The sequence below is a fragment of the Nycticebus coucang genome, chromosome 18 (assembly GCF_027406575.1).
Source record: "Nycticebus coucang isolate mNycCou1 chromosome 18, mNycCou1.pri, whole genome shotgun sequence".
In the NCBI taxonomy this organism is placed as follows: domain Eukaryota; kingdom Metazoa; phylum Chordata; class Mammalia; order Primates; family Lorisidae; genus Nycticebus; species Nycticebus coucang.
The window spans coordinates 61,480,655-61,496,465 of record NC_069797.1 but is presented as its reverse complement, the minus strand read 5'-3'; the positions used below and the strand labels follow the sequence as shown (position 1 = coordinate 61,496,465).

The 15,811-nt window shown below is 48.2% G+C and overlaps 1 non-coding gene across 1 annotated transcript; it reads right to left on the bottom strand.

Moving 5' to 3' along the window:
- Positions 1–14,626: 14,626 nt before the first annotated feature.
- Positions 14,627–14,732, bottom strand: LOC128571354 (U6 spliceosomal RNA). Its single transcript, XR_008375784.1, has one exon. It is a non-coding gene; the product is annotated as a U6 spliceosomal RNA (small nuclear RNA).
- Positions 14,733–15,811: the final 1,079 nt, after the last annotated feature.

The following is a 15,811-nucleotide window of genomic DNA, read 5'->3' as shown; positions in this document are numbered from 1 at the left end:
GTAGCAGGAATGCAACTGCAGATGGGGAGGCGCGGGCTTTGCAACAGGTAACACCCTTCTCCCCGAATGCCCAGGCAAGGGGGTGGGAGGCAGAGCCGTCACAATCTTAGCCCCGTAGAGAGCAGAATCTAAGCCCTGGCTCTCCCAACAGCTGCCCCTGTGACTGGGTGAGCCGTTCCCAGGAGTTCCCCTGGGAGCTCCTGAGTGAGCACCACCGTCCCTTTGGGATTAGGCATTCCTGCTCCTGGCATTTGCTGATAAGGACATGTCACCCTAGGAGACCCATCTGCGGTGCTGAGTGACCCCCAGACTTGATGATAGTCTTTCATCACCCTCATTAAAGGGGCTGCCTGGTCTTACGCAGCTGCTGCACGTGGCCGGGTACACCCACACAAAGCCCTGGGCAAGGAGCTTCCCATGGGGCTCCGAGACTTGTCCTTGGAGAGACGTCTTAGAGTTTGAAAGAGAGGCAAGACTTTCTTCTGGACAAGTTCCCATCCAGTCCTGCCATCCCCCTTGGCCAGAGCCTGCCCTTAGAAGGACATGCAGGGGTTAACACTGGGCTTTGCTTTTAAGTGACTGTGAGTTCAAATCCTGGCCCTGCCACTTCCTGCAGGTAACCTGGCCTCTCTGCACTGCCCGGTCCTTACCTGTTAGAAGGGGAGAACAAGAACAATTTCACGGAGTTCCCCTGTGGATCAAGAGAGAGCAAGCTGCAAAGCCCTTGTGCACAGTGGGTATTTACCACTAAGATGCTGTGCAGGGCAGAGCACAGGGTGGGTTGGACAAACTCCGCCAAATGAGGATGAGAAAATTCTGGGTTGGTGATCCTGATCAACTGAGGCAGCCTCTCCTGCTATTATCCTCCCTGGGGCATTTTTGGAATTCTGAGGCACCTCCCTCCCAGGGAGAGGTGTGTGGAAGGGAAGGAACCTGCACTCAGGAACTCAGGGTTCCCAGCAGCATCAGGGGTGGTCTCCCCATGTGCCCAGGGTAGGACCCAGGGGATATGGACAGACATTCCCTCAGAGGAGCTGGAAACTGCTGGGTTCCTTCACACTGACTCTGCAATGACGTCTGGAGCAGATGGCAGAGGTGGGTGTTCCCAGCTGGGTTGACAGAGTCTCATTTGCCCGGAAATTCCTCTGGTTCCAGGGAATCCCTTCCAGATGTTCTCATCCACAGCCTGGCTGAGCGGGAGCAGTGGGGGGCTAAGGAGCCAGGGCGGGAGAGCTGAGCCAGCCTTACACATAAACCAAGCAACCACCCCCAAGGCCAATCCCTAGTATCCTCAAGTACCCACCCAACACCCCTACCGCCCTAGGGCTCCACTATTATCCTTTAGATAAGTCATTGCTATCTCTGGGAGGGATAACACAGAAAACCCCTGGTGACTCAAACCGTGACCCAACAACACTGGGCATCTTGTTGGAATCTTAGGCCCTCATCCCAGATCTACTGATTGAGAATCTGCCTTTTAACAATTTGCCTGGATGAGTTCACCTCACATCTAGGTTGGAGAAGTGCTAAACTAAACCATTATTGTCCAATCACTTGCTAGAATGGAAGTTCCCTGAGGGCACAGATTTTTGTTTATTTTGTTCACTACATCACACCCAAAGAGTTCCTGAAATAGAACTCATTAAATGCTAATTTATTTATTTAAGACACAGACTCACTCTCATAACCTCAAACTGTTGGGCTCAATCTATCCTCTTTCCTCAGCCTCCTAAGTAGCTGGGACTACAGGTGCCCGCCACAATGCTTGGCTAATTTTTCTACTTTTTAGTAGAGATGGGGTCTCACTCTTGCTCAGGCTGGTCTCAAACTTCTGAGCTTAAGCAGTCCATCCACCTCGGCCTCCCAGAATGCTAAGATTACAAGCATAAGCCATTGCACCCAGCCTCATTAAATACTTCTTGAATAAAATGAATTAACACTATTGGAGGGCCGGAAAGGAGGAGAAGGGGGCAAGCATAAGTGTGGTGGCCTCCAGGTCAGCTGTACAATTACTCCCAGAGCTAGAATGGTACTTGGTAGGAAACAAGATGAGCCCCCTTTCCTGGAGGACCTCTTTTTCCACCTCCACCTTCAACCTGGCCCTCTGGACCACTGTCCCTAGGGGTCCCTCCTACCACCCCTCACAGTGCAGGATGTCTGCTGAGGCCCTGAGCACCCAGCACACGCCCTAGCTCCATGAGGCACGCAGGGCTCCTCAGCCCTGCTGTGCAGGCTGCATCCTCCACCTCCCCGCTAGGGACCTTGGATGATGTGGGTGAGTTCTTGGAAGAGGCAGGCCCCAGCAAGGACCCTAGCACATTTCTAGGGCATATGGGCTTCCACTTGCCCCAGCAGGGCGTTTGGACAAGGCAGGCCAGCTGTCCCTGTGGTCGCTGGAACTACAGCTGATTGCTCTGTATTTGTGCTCCAACATCAGCCCAGGAGCTCAGCGAGGGATTCACCTAATGATTAGCATCGAGCCTTCCATTTGTAGTTGGGAAAACTGAGGTGCAATGAGATAAAGTCACATGGCCAAGTTCACACAGCCAAGAACGGCAGACTGATGCCCAGGACTCTGCCTCTCGGATTGGTGTTCTCGCCAGCTCTCCTTTGGACAACTCAGGTATTCCTCCTCTGGGTACCTGAACACATAGTGCCTGACAACCAGTAGGTGCTCAATAATTGTGGACTGAATGAGTGAGAAGCAAGGGACCCCACTGGGAGCTAAGAGAATGACAATGGCAGTAAAGGCCACCATTCACCTATGCTAAGGACTTCACACAGGTTATTTCTTTGAAGCCTACAACAACTGTATGGGAGAGGCACCATGCTCAGAGCCATTAAGAAATGAACCTCGATGCTGCCAGAGCTGGGATTTCAACACATTACTGCCTAAAGCTCTAGAGCCTAGGTCCTCATCAGGATGCTGTGCTGCTCTCTTGTTGGCAAACTCTATCCTTTGAAAGAGGCCACTGCTGCCCAGATGACCTTGGCACAGGCTGAGCTGGATGAGTTTGTAATTCACTTTGATGGCAAACAGAATGTATCCCCACTGACCTGCCAAGGAGCCTGGGACATCCAGGAATACTTGCCGAATATGCACCTGGGATGCCCCCAAGTCCCCCGATTTGCTCTCAGTGGCAGCTTTCATTCAAATCCCAGAGCTTCCCCCAGGTGGTGCTGACCTGCCCACATCTGAAATAGCACCCCGCCCACCCCCCTCGCTGGAGCCTCTCTCCTGCCTTATTCTTCTCCCCAGCAGAGCATCACCTGGCAATATGGTGTAGCTGTGTTGCTCTGTAGCTGCCTTTCCAGTGCGGTGGAACTTTCAGGAGGGCAGGGACACCCAGGGAGTGGCCAGCACACACAGATTCCCACAACGTAACCCACAAATTGGCTCTTTTCTACACTGGTATCCCTTCGTCCTGATCCTGTGAGAGATGTGCCTCCAGGAGTTTGTTGATTAAGAGCCAACATTTGATGCATTAATGTATACATGATCTATGTGTTTATGATTTAATAAAAAATAAAAATAAAGAAAAAGAGCCAACATTTGCCAGAGGTTTACTGTAAATAAATCACAGTGGCTTTGTTTGTGTACCCATCGAACACGTACTGAGCAGCCCACACACCTGGCAACACATTAAGTTCTTGGCAAGCCATGCACCCCATGCCACCCCAAGAGTGGTACTGTAGTGGAGGAGATGGACATTCAATAATCTCCCAAATAAATGTTTAGACTGCACCGAGCTCGTGCTGGAGCTGACCAGGGCACTGGTGGGAGGGGGCAGACTAGACATTTGTCCCCTAACAAGAGCACTGGCACCAATATGTGCCATGTGAGTCTTCCTGAGTGGCAGAGGAGTGTCTGGGCACCCTGGAGCACATAAAATGCATCCAGAGATGCATTTGCCCTGGAGTGTGAGAACAACACCCATCATGTCAGCTGTGGGGACAGAGGATCAAGAAGTGCTGAGGGAGAGCCTTCTCTGGGGAAGGCTGCACCAAGAGGTGACAGGCGTGGGGTCTCATAGCATCTGCACAGGCTTCACTCCACTTTTGGTGTGGGCTCCAGGGTCTGTTTCTCCAGCTATAAAACAAGATACATAACAAAATTGCTTCCCTACAGGGCTGAAGGCATTGAACACAGCACAGATGTGAGGGACCATGCTCTGAAGGCCCAGCTCCCAGGAGTGACCTGTGTGGGTCTCTAAATGAGGAAAGAGATAGGGATTCCTGGCGGGGGTGGGGAAAGCAGTGAAAGGGCAGTGAAAGGGAGGGTGAAAGGCCCTGGGATGGTTCCATCCAGGTGCCTCAGTTTCTTAGTCTATAAAATGGGTTATCAACCAGTTGTTTCCATAGAAGGAAAGATCAGAAATGGACTTAAACTAAAGCAGGAAGATTTGCAGTTGGAAGGAATAATCTCTTAAATCTCCAGGAAAATAAGTGCTGAGATAGCCAATGAGAGGGAGAGGTAAAATTCTTTGCAAACAGAGCTATAAAGCTGGAAGGGACAAGTCAGCTCGGATTTTAGAAGTGACACTCTAAGGGGGAGAGTGACCTGCCTTTGGTCAGCAGGTGGCCAGTAGCAAACCTGCAGGGAGGACCCAGGGATCCTGACTCTGGATTCATCTTTGCCCCTCCCCTCTCCCATCCTGTCCTTCCAGGAGAGAATATCTAACATCAAGTGCTGGAAATGTCTTAGGTTTTAGGATTAATCCTGTGAAGTAGGCACCTTATCTCAGATAGAAAACTGATGCATGAAGAAGCTAACCAACAAAGCCATGGTCATTCAGCTCGTCAGGGACAGAGAGAGGACTGGTGCCCTGGCCTTCTGTGTTACCTCCTAGCTCTGTATCCTCTACAGTCCCCAGCTCCCTTCCTAGAGGGCACAAACAAGAGCTTCTCAACCTGTCCTGGGCAATGATGACCTCCGTGGTTCAGCTTGACTGCAGTAAAAGAGCTCCAGCCCTTCAAAACTGACAGTCATTCCTCTTTGTAGAGCTTTGCACGCTCTCCCCTGCCCCTTAACAGGACTCCCCTGGGGCATAGTTTCAAGTGGCTGGCTTCACGCCCCGCAGTGAGGCAGAGCAACATGCTCAGACCCAGACAGTGCAGGCTTAATACTCTCTGAACAATTGATTTTTTATTTTTGCATTTTTATTTTGCACTGGGCTCTGCAAATTATGTAGCCCATTCTGATTTTGGACAAAGGTCCTTGACTTTCAACAGAAGAGGGGTGATCTAAGGGGAGTGAGGATGATGCTACTGCTCTGGGAGGATGGCAGCCCAGGGTCTTCTCCGGCAGCAGGTCTCCCTCTCCCCTGGATTACCAGGATCCACCACGCCCTTCTTCCCACTCCACTTTCCCCACACAGAGGTGTGAGGTCAGCATCTCATATGCATATTCTCTCCCTCCCTCAGGCTATGGGTAAACTAGACAAGCTAGAGCCAGGCAGAGACAACCCATACTCCCTGGGCCCAGAGGTCACGACTCACCCTTAGGCTTCCTTCACAGCCTCAGCTTTCTTACTAACTCCACTGGGCTTGTGGCCAAAGACAGCCCATCTGGCTGTGCCTAGGGTAAGAAAAGGCACAATTTAACTCTGAAACAATTTTAACATCAGGCAAAACAGATGACATGTGGGAGAGACACAAAGTAGAACACTACATGGCAGTTAAAAGGAACGACCTAATTAGATCTCAAACAGACAACCTTGAGTTTAGGAAAAGCATTTTGCTGCATGGTATGTAGCTGTGGCATCCTTTGTGTAAAACAAGCCGCACCACACACATACTCACGTTCACACCGTGCTACAGATATCCATGGGCCCGTGCATATACGTGAAAAAGATTGTTTTAAGTGTGGGAGGGTCACGCCAAATTTGTATCGGACTTGTTGCCCCTGAAAGTGAGGGGGCTCGTCCAGAGAAAGAGTCCTGTGACCATCTAACACGGAGAGAATCACTGGGGTTGGTTCTATTTTAAGCACAATGTGCCAACTTTGGGGGAGGGTGAGGGGTGTCAGTCCCTTCCTTCCTGAGGATCCAGTACTGCCCACTCCCAATTGACTGCACAGCATGCTGCAGGTGACAGAGCACTGTACCTTCCCTCATCTTAGGTGATGCCCACAGTAGTACTGTGAGGGGAAGGGCAGGTGTAACTATTATTCCCATTTTACAGGAGTGGCAACAGAGTCAGAGTGACTTGCCCGCAGACACAAAGCCAGGAAGCAACAGACTGAGGCTCTTGTCCTCCCAGGCACGTCAGGTACAGTGGGGGTGGACTGGCCGGGGCCCAAGCTTATTTATGCCTATGGCCATTTGGGGTTTGCAGGACTCATGGTGCCTCTCTAGGCAGAGGTAGCTTCTCCTAGACCCACTCCGAGCCTCCAAGCCTCCTAGACCCACTCCGAGCCTCCGTGCTAAGCCTTTTCCTTAGCCACAGAAGTGACGCTCTCTCCACCTGCCTTATGGTGCTAGGAAACGCACCCAAATAGCAGCAGCCAAAGTGCAGAGACTTCTCTCCCTGAGATACCAGTCCCAGCCCTCCACCCGCCCAGACTAAGACTGCAGTTTCCCTGACAAGCTAAATCCCAGCCTGGGCATCCCCTTTTCCTGATTGGTTCCTCCTCTCTGGTCCCGCCTCCCTCTTCCTGGAAACTGATTGGCTCCCCTTCTCTGGCTCCTCCCATCTCCCTGGACGTCCCTCCCCAAAGTCCTACAGAGGCTGCCCCAGGGGGCTGGATTTAGGGAACTTTCAGGTGGTGGTTCTCAAATGTCGGTACCACACAGGCCATATAAAAACCGGCCTGAGCTGCTTCATACCCAGATGCCATAACCTCAGGCCCAGAGATTCTGATTCAATAGGTCTGTGGTGGGGCTCAGGATTCTGTAATTTTTAAAAACAAGTCCCAGTTAATGCTGGTATTGAATGAAATTTAGAAATCACCCATCTAGTCCAAACCTTTGAGTCAAAAACCAGGTAAACCAAGGCCCGAAGAGGCTAAATTACAAGTTCACACAGCAAATAAACTGAAAGCAAATACTGGGAGGCTACTGGTCCCCCCATGACCTCTCTCCACCTTGCACACACACACAGATGCACACACACAACGCAGATGCACAGAGATGTGCACACAGATATGTATACACAACACGGATGCACATAAACATAGATGCACACATACAGAGATGCACACACACAACGCAGATGCAAACACACACCTTTCACCTGAGTAGTCCCTGTGGAGTGGGGAAAGGATGGCACTTTCTTGGTGAAAGGTGTTACCCACAGGGCCTAGGGCCTGGTATTCTGCTGCCCAGGTGGAGCCCAGGTCACACATCAAGCAGTGGTGAAAGCTGAGCTGCTGCTCCTTGTCCCCAGCTGTCCCAGGAGGCCCCAGAGACCTGACCCTCTCTGAGATTCAAGTGTCACACAATTGGGCCCCAAGCCAGGCTTCTGGTTTTCAGGCCACTCTCCCCTCCCTGAGGCCTGCAAGGATCCCAGGAGATTGCAGTTTGCCCTGTTGGAAATGTCTGGAAGGCATAGGAAGGGCAGAGGGAGGGTGCTGAGGCAGCAAAGTCTCCCCTTGAACCCCAAGGGACCCTTTCTCACTACCAAGAAGCTCCAAGCAGATAATCCAGGTCTTCCAGGTCCTTCCACTCTGTATTGTCTCCACCCAGACCCTTCACTGCCAGCCCTGTGCCCCAGTGCCACTCTGCCTTGGTCCTTGTCCTGATTCTCCTCAACATACTTGCTGTCACCCCTTCCTAAATATTGCAAGCCTGAAATTTCTAGTGTGAAGGCAAATTCTGAGAGCCAGCCCTTCTGCTTCTGGAAGATTAAGATTGTTCCTGTCTCTCTGGCACCTGTGGAGGAGACGCAGCAGAGGTAGAAAGAAGGGTTAGAGAAGTCTAAGACTCACACCAAAGAGAAGGGCTAAAATGACAATGACAATAATGATAACCTTACAATATCAAGTGCTGACTGAATAAAGCAACTGGAACACACTCATTCTGCTTGTAGGGAGTGTAAACTAGTACAGCTACTCTAGAAAACAATCTGGCAGTTTCTTATGAAGTTACACATCATATACAACCTAGCAAACCTACTCAAAGATATTTACTTAAGGGCAATGAAAGTTATGTACCCATTTGTGAATGTTTGCCAAGAACGGATTCACAATCGGCCAGGTGCAGTGGCTCAAGTCTATAATCCCAGCACTTTGGGAGCCAAGGTGGGAGGATTTCTTGAGCCCAGGAGTTATGACCAGTTTGGACAACATAGTGAGATCCCATCTCTACAAAAGAAGAAAGGAAAAGAGAATTTATTCGTAATCACCACAAACTATAATAGAAGCTCCTGAAACATCCTTCAACTGGTAAATGGATAAACAATTGGAGCATCCATGAGATGAAACACTACTCCGTAATGAGAGAAGCAAAGTCCTGAAACAGACAACAACATGGACAAACCTCAAGTGCACTTGCTAAGTGAAAGAAGCCATACCCCAAAACTACCTCATATGATTCCATTACATGATTTTCCAGAAAAGGCAAGACTATACAAATGGATCCATAGTTGTCTGGGCTGACCAAGAGGAGAAAGGTTGACTGCTAAAGGACAGGTAGGAATTTGGTGGGTGATGAAAATCTTGTCTGTAGTGGTAATCACGTAACTATATCCATTTGTCTAAACTTCTAGGCCTGTACACTATGAAGGCTGAGTTTTATTCTGTGTAAATTATATCATCATCTTAAAAACAAAAACAAAAACCCCTGTCTTACTTCTCACCTCCACAGTAGCTCTCCAATACCTCCCCAAGGCTGCAGGGGTGTCCTAGCTTTTTTTTTCTCTGCCACACACTGGAAGAATAAGAGTTGTCTTGGGCCACACATTAAATAAGCAAACACTAACAAAAGCTGATTAGAAAAAAAAAACAAAAAACAGTCTTTGCATACTTTTCATGATATCTGACACCACAGACAAGCAAAAAAGCCCTCACAACATCCACAATTGGACTGGGGCCTGGCAGGTTGGACACCACTGCAGAGCAAAATATAGGAAACCAAACCATGACTAAATGCAATGTGGGATCAAAGATTGGCTCCTGGTACCAAAAACAGGACATTAGTAAAAAACTGGTGAAGTCCACATAAAGTCTAGGCTTTTGTTAGACGTGGTGTACAAATATCAGTTTTTCCAGCACATGTACTAGTAACGTATGGCATTAACATGGGGGAAATTAGACGAGGGGATACTATCCTCTGCCTTTTCTGTAAATCCAAAATTATTCCAAAATAAATTATACACACACACAGGATGGATAAAAGAACAACACCTATAGACCAAAAGGTTACCCCAACCCCCACAAGATTTTTCTTTCTAGCCAAAGGTGTAGGAATGGGCAACCTAACAAAACAGAGGACTTTAGGGGAAACAATCACTCTACTGTAGCCAAACATCACAGAAAAAAAAAAGTTCCACTCCATGGCAGCAAAGGAGCCTGGACTTCTACCCTCACAAAAGTCTAACAAAGCACTCTAATAACCCTGTGGAGGTGGCATCAGAGAAGGCTCAGTGGAAGGTCAGAACTTCTACCATGATCCAGTGTTAGAGGCCACTGTGGCATCAGTGGAGACCACGTGGTGAACCACAAGCTGTCTCCTCAACTCGGGTGTTTGTGGAAGCTGAGTGGGGAATCTAATTTCCTCTTCTTTCTGGCAGTAAAGAGAGAATGCTCTCCTCATGTCCTCTGTAGGAGTGATATCAGAAAAAATTAGAACAGTGGGCAGCGCCTGTGGCTCAAGGAGTAGGGCACCGGTCCCATATACTGGAGGTGGCGGGTTCAAACCCAGCCCTGGCCAAAAAAAAAAAAAAAAAAAATTAGAACAGAATATTCCTTTTGAATATAGGCACAAAAAAATCCTTTAAAAAGTATTAGTAATTAGAATTCATCAATATATAGGGTGGTGCCTGTGGCTCAAGGAGTAGGGCGCCGGCCCCATATACCAGAGGTGGTGGGTTCAAACCCAGCCCCGGCCAAAAAAAAAAAAAAAATTCATCAATATATAAAATGAAATATGCACCATGATTAAGTGGGGTCTATTCTAGAGATTCAGGAGTGGTTCTATAGTTGAAAAGCAATTAATCCACATTAACATGATCATATAAATTGATGCTTAAAATTCAGCACCCATTAGACAAAAATTCAACACAAGAAGAAATAAGAATAGAGGGGAACTTCCTCAACTTGATAAAAAGCATCAACAAAAACCCTATAGCCAACATTATAGTTAAAGGAGAAAGACTAGATACTTTCCCCTTAATTGAGGAACAAAGCAAGAATGTCTGCTGTCACCAGTCTTACACAGGGTAGCACTGTGAGCATTCTAGTCAGTGCAATAAGGCAATTAAAGAAAGTAAAGGTCATACAGACAAGAAAGGAAGAAAGAAAACCAGCTCTATTTGCAAATAATATTTTTTATGAAGAAATTCCCAAAGAATCTATAAAAAAAATTAAAATTAATAAGTGAATTCAGCAAGGTCACAGGATACAAGATAAATATACAAAAATCAATTGATTTCTATATACTAGAAATGAAAATGTGGATACTAAAATTAAAAATACAATACCAGACCAGGTGCAGTCATTCATGCCTGTAATCCTAGCATACTGGGAGGCTGAGGCAGGAGGATCGCTTGAGCCCAGGAGTTTGAAGACCAGCCTTAGTGAGCATGAAACCCCATATCTACTAAAAATAAAAAAATTAGCCAGGCATTGTGATGGGCACCTGTAGTTCCAGCTACTCAGGAGGCTGAAGCAAGAGGATCACTTTAGCCCAGGAGGCTGAGGTTGACGTGAGGTAGGCTGACTCCACAATATTCTAACCTGGGCAACAGAGCAAGACTATGTCTCAAAAAAAAAAAAGAAAAAAAAAGGAGGGTAGGTGTGAAGGAAGTAGGCTACAAAAGGGCAATGTGAAAATGAAGATCCTCATGGTGATAGGAATGTTCTATATCTTGACATTATCAATGTCAATATCCTACTTATGATATTAGAGTATAGTTTTGCAAGATGCCACCATGGAAAAGTAAGTAACATGGGATCTGTTGATTATCTCAAAATTAAAAGTTTAAATAAATAAATCTAAACATTGGTGAGAAAAATTAAGGGAAAACAGCTGCTGCTTCTCCGAGATGAAATAAGAATGGCCAAGTGTTCAGCACAGTCATCCAGATTCACCTGGAACAGACTCTGAGTAAGGATTGTCAGCTTCCTGTTTCTGCAGCTTCTCTTCCTCTCTCCAACATACCCTCAGGCAAGTCCTCTGAGACCCCCTCCCACCTTTACCCCACCCCCAGCAAAAATGTGAAAAGACAATCAAGTCATTAGTACTGCATCATAAATAATTGTTTAGACAGTGATTGCCTTTACAGAAAAGAGTATTCATTTTAATGGGAACAAGTCCTGTTGAACTAAAAAGTGAAATGCTAATAGTGAAACTGCTGACCTAGAAGGCAGAGAAGGGAAGACATTTAAGATGATTTGAAAAGGGAGAACTTCCTTGAACTCTGAAAACGCAACAGGTTCAACAGGCAGCTGTGCTCAGCGGGTAGGAGACAGGAGGTGGCAGAATGTAGATTTCAGTAGCAGTACTTTAGGATTGGATGGGAATGATTAGAAACAGAAAGAATTGAGATTTGAAAGAAAAAGATATGTGTCAATTTTCCCAGAAACTTCCACTCCTTTTTTCTGTGTAAAGCACTGCCCCTTCCTATTCTAGCTAGATGATCTAAATGGAAGCAGCCATCTTGCTTACAATTATTGGCCTAGGCATGATCACCTGATCCAAACCTGACCAATCATGGAACCTTTTTACCTCTCTGTCTCAATAATTGGTCAAGAAGATAGTGGATAATTTCAGCCTACCCAACTGGAGTGTTTCCCTGTAGTTGGTGTAACTGGAATTGGAGAGAAGAGTTTTGTTCATAGTGGTGCAACTGGAGTATTAAGCCTTGGACAGCAACATAGGAGAATCTGTCTTAGGGGGCAGCTGACGCCTAGGCAGTCAGAGGCAAGACTGAAGGAGGGAGGCCTGGTGGCCCCAGGGCCCCTAGTTTGAATCATCCCTGAGGCCACATGTGTTTCTATCCAGCCAGAGATTCAGATATTGGAGCCAGTAAGTGCTTCTCATACTCCTCTTTTCCAGAAGCTGGAAGAAAATCTGGGTACAGAGGGAAGGCCTGTGGGTTCCTGATCAGAAAGTTCTGCCTCATCTGATGAGTCCTGGCCAAAAAAAAAAAAGTCATCAACACTGGTACTAAGGCTCTGGACACCTGGCTGCTGGAAAGGAAGATGCTGATACCACTCTAATATCACAATTGATAATGCAGGGACCAGCTTTTCATTCACTGAGTACCTGAGCTGCACTGGACAACACACCCCACAGAGAAGGGGTTATTCATCCATTTTATAGATGAGGAAATTGAGTTGCAAAAGTCAAGTAAGTTGTTCAAGGTATTGCAATAGTAAGAGGCAAAGCCTGGGTTGGGACACAATCCTTTCTTACTTGCAGACTAGTTTCCTATTCTTCAGGAGCACAGGGATTTGCCTCTTAGCAGGGCTTAGCAGCTTAAATAAAGATTACCCAAAGCTTTTGACGGGCTCAACATCTCAGTGCTCTAAACTGTAGAATAGTGGGGGTCCTGGGAGGCAGGAGCCAACCCAACCAGTCTTGGTGGTTAAGATTGGGAGCCAGATGGCTATGGAACAGTGTTTAGGATGGATAGGGGACCAGAGGAAGTTACTTAACCTTCTTCAATCTCAGTTTCCCTATCTTCCATTTGAGCTAATAACAGTAACTGCCTCCCATGGTTGTAGGGAGGATAAATGGAAGGTGCTTAGCAGGTGAGCCTCTTCTAGTCATTTTGAAGAGCCCCGGGCCAGATATCTCCTGTCTCCAAGTCAGCCCTCAGTCGTCCCTAATGCTCCTGGCTCTGACCTCCTCCTCCTCCGAAGTTCAGCCCTTCCCAGGCCATTCTTGTCTAACTTTTCCAAATGTCATTCTTTGTGTTTTTTTCTTTTATGTGTCTGTTTCTTTATCTAGGTGACATTTTTCCTTCCTTCCACAGGGACTGTCATGAGAACAGGAGTGAAAACAGCAACAGGGCCTGAGTCAGGCTCCTCTGGAGAGCAGGAGGATGTCCAGCCAGAAGGAGTCCAGCGTGGGGGTGGGGATAAGGGATTGAGCTGAGGGAACTCCATGGATGGCTCTGTAGCCAGATCAGAGGGCAGGCCTCCCTCTGCAGGAAAAACTCCACTCACAGAATCTCAAGTATGATCAATCAATAAAATCCAGGTCAGGAACTCTTGACAAACCTGAAGCCTTCCACATAGGAACTTAGTGAACATGTTAAAACATCTTGTAGCACTTTCTGTTCGCATGTGACCATGCTCAGTCGGATTAACCCTAAGCATAGCCTGGCTGGGTGAAACCAAAAGGCAGAGCTGGCAGTGATGCCCCCAACCTCACTGCAGTCAGGCTCTCCCAAGTCCCGGGGCCCCTTGGCTTCGTGTTATTGTGCTGAATGAACCTGTTTGTCTTTACAAGGCGTGTGAGGGTTGACTCCATCTCAGAATCCTCTGCGGAGCCTGGCACCCATGAGACACCAATTAGAGCCTCAGTGAGGTTTGAATAAAGTGATGGAAGCCCCTGGACCCTGGAAAACTGAAGAGCAGGACCGTCTGAGAGGAGGTGTGAGTCACTGGCAGAACTCTCTGTTTTCTTTTTTTCTTATTATTTATTTATTTGTTGAGACAGAGTCTTACTTTGTCACCCTCGGTAGAGTGCAGTGGTGTCATAGCTCACAGCAACCTCAAACTCTTGGGCACAAGTGCCCTTCTTGCCTCAGCCTCCTGAGTAGCTGGGACTACAGGTGCCCACCACAATGCCCGGGTAGTTTTTAGAGACAGGGTCTCGCTCTTGCTCAAGCTGGTCTTGAACTCCTGAGCGCAGGTGGTCCACCACCTCGGCCTCCCTGAGTGCTAGGATTACAGATGTGAGCCATCGGGCCCAGCTGAGGACACTCTGTCTTCAAACTTGACTCCCCTGTCATCTTCCCAGCTCAGGGTGCCCTCTTCTAAAACTAGCCATCCTCAGGCCTGGGCCCAGCCAGAACCCTGGGACTTTTCTCAATGGAGCAAAGAAGGGCACCTGGGTGAAGCTGGCCAGTCAGATTCTTTCTCCTAGGAATCTGAACTTTTAACCTGAGAGGTGAATGAATGGTGACCCTGGAAGGAAGGTCTGTGGCACAGGGCACTGTGGTCCCCAGAGCTATTCTTTTTTTTTTTTTGAGACAGTCTCACTATGCTGTGGCATCACAGCTCACAGCAACCTCAAACTCTTGGGCTGAAGTGATACTCTTGCCTCAGCCTGCCGAGCAGCTGGGACTACAGGCACCCACCACAATGCCCGGATATTTTTTATTGCAGTTGTCATTATTATTTAGCTGACCTAGGCCAGGTTCGAACCCGTCAGCCTTGATGTATGTGGCTGATGCCATAACCACTGTGCTATGGGCACTGAGCCCCCAGAGGTATTCTTTTTTTATTTATTTTTTGTTAAATATGGGAAGCTTCACAAATTTGCATGTCATCCTTGTGCAGGGGCCGTGCTAATCTTCTTGGTTTCATTCCAATTTTAGTATATGTGCGCTGAAGCGAGCACCCCAGAGCTATTCTTGTTGCTTCTTCCCAAGGTACATGTTCTTAGCTGTAAGCCCCAGTTCCCCAATTCATCCCCTCAGTGGCTTGAGCTTGCTTAAGTTCATCTGTGTTGCTTTCCAGCAAAAGAACTTTCACTGCTCATGCTCCAGCCTGTGGCTCAGTGTGAATACAGATATACCCTCATCATCCAGATGTGAGGACAGAGTGTTAACAGAGGTGTTTAGAGGCTGGTGAGCCAGCTACTATGTGCTTTTTCCTGCAATTCCAAAAGCCTGAAAGAAAGATGCCCTGGCTAGGGCCCTTCTGGAAGTAGATGGCCTGCTCAAGGATGCACAGTTCATGGCACACGTAGGGTTTGAAAGTCAGCTCTCCTGGATCCTAGCCCAGCGCTTGCCCTTTGCCCACATGTGGCTTTTCCAAAGTCAGCTCCTGACTCTGCCCATGTCCTGGGGCCACCAATGCCATCCCCCTTCACCATCCTAACTGGCACTCACTATAACTTCACAGCTGTCCATCTCTCTCAGGCCACAAGTGCAAGAGCACCCAGTCCCCTCCCTGCAGGCTGGAAGTGCCAGCTGATGAGTTTCTTCCACCTGGTTCCATGGTGGTTTATCACCTCACTGCCAGGAACACACCTCTTCTCCCTGGTGGCTCGCTCCATTAGTTCAATTACCTGTCCCAGTGAAGCTGCATGTGGCTGTCCATGTTGGCAGCTGGCAGCCAGCCCTGGAAGGGAACAACAGCTGGTTCAGCCCTGCTCTCTTTCTCGGAATACTTCCTGCCCAAGTCACCCTCCTGGGCACTGCTCTAGGCAGCCCATGGTGCTGGCCTGTGTCTCCTTGCACTGGATCCAACATGGACTCTTCACCCCCTCAAAGCTCTTGACCTCTGATGTCCATGGGGAGGGGCTGGGCAGCAGGGCAGCTGGTCTGAGAGAAAATCTGTGAGTTGAGGAGAAAGCAGGCCTCCTGCTGCTGACCACCCTGACCTAGAGGCCCTGTTGTCTGCAGTCTCTTCTGTTCACTCCCTGTTGAGTGAGAACCTGCACTTCCTGGGGCATCTGTGCACCAGGCTCATCCT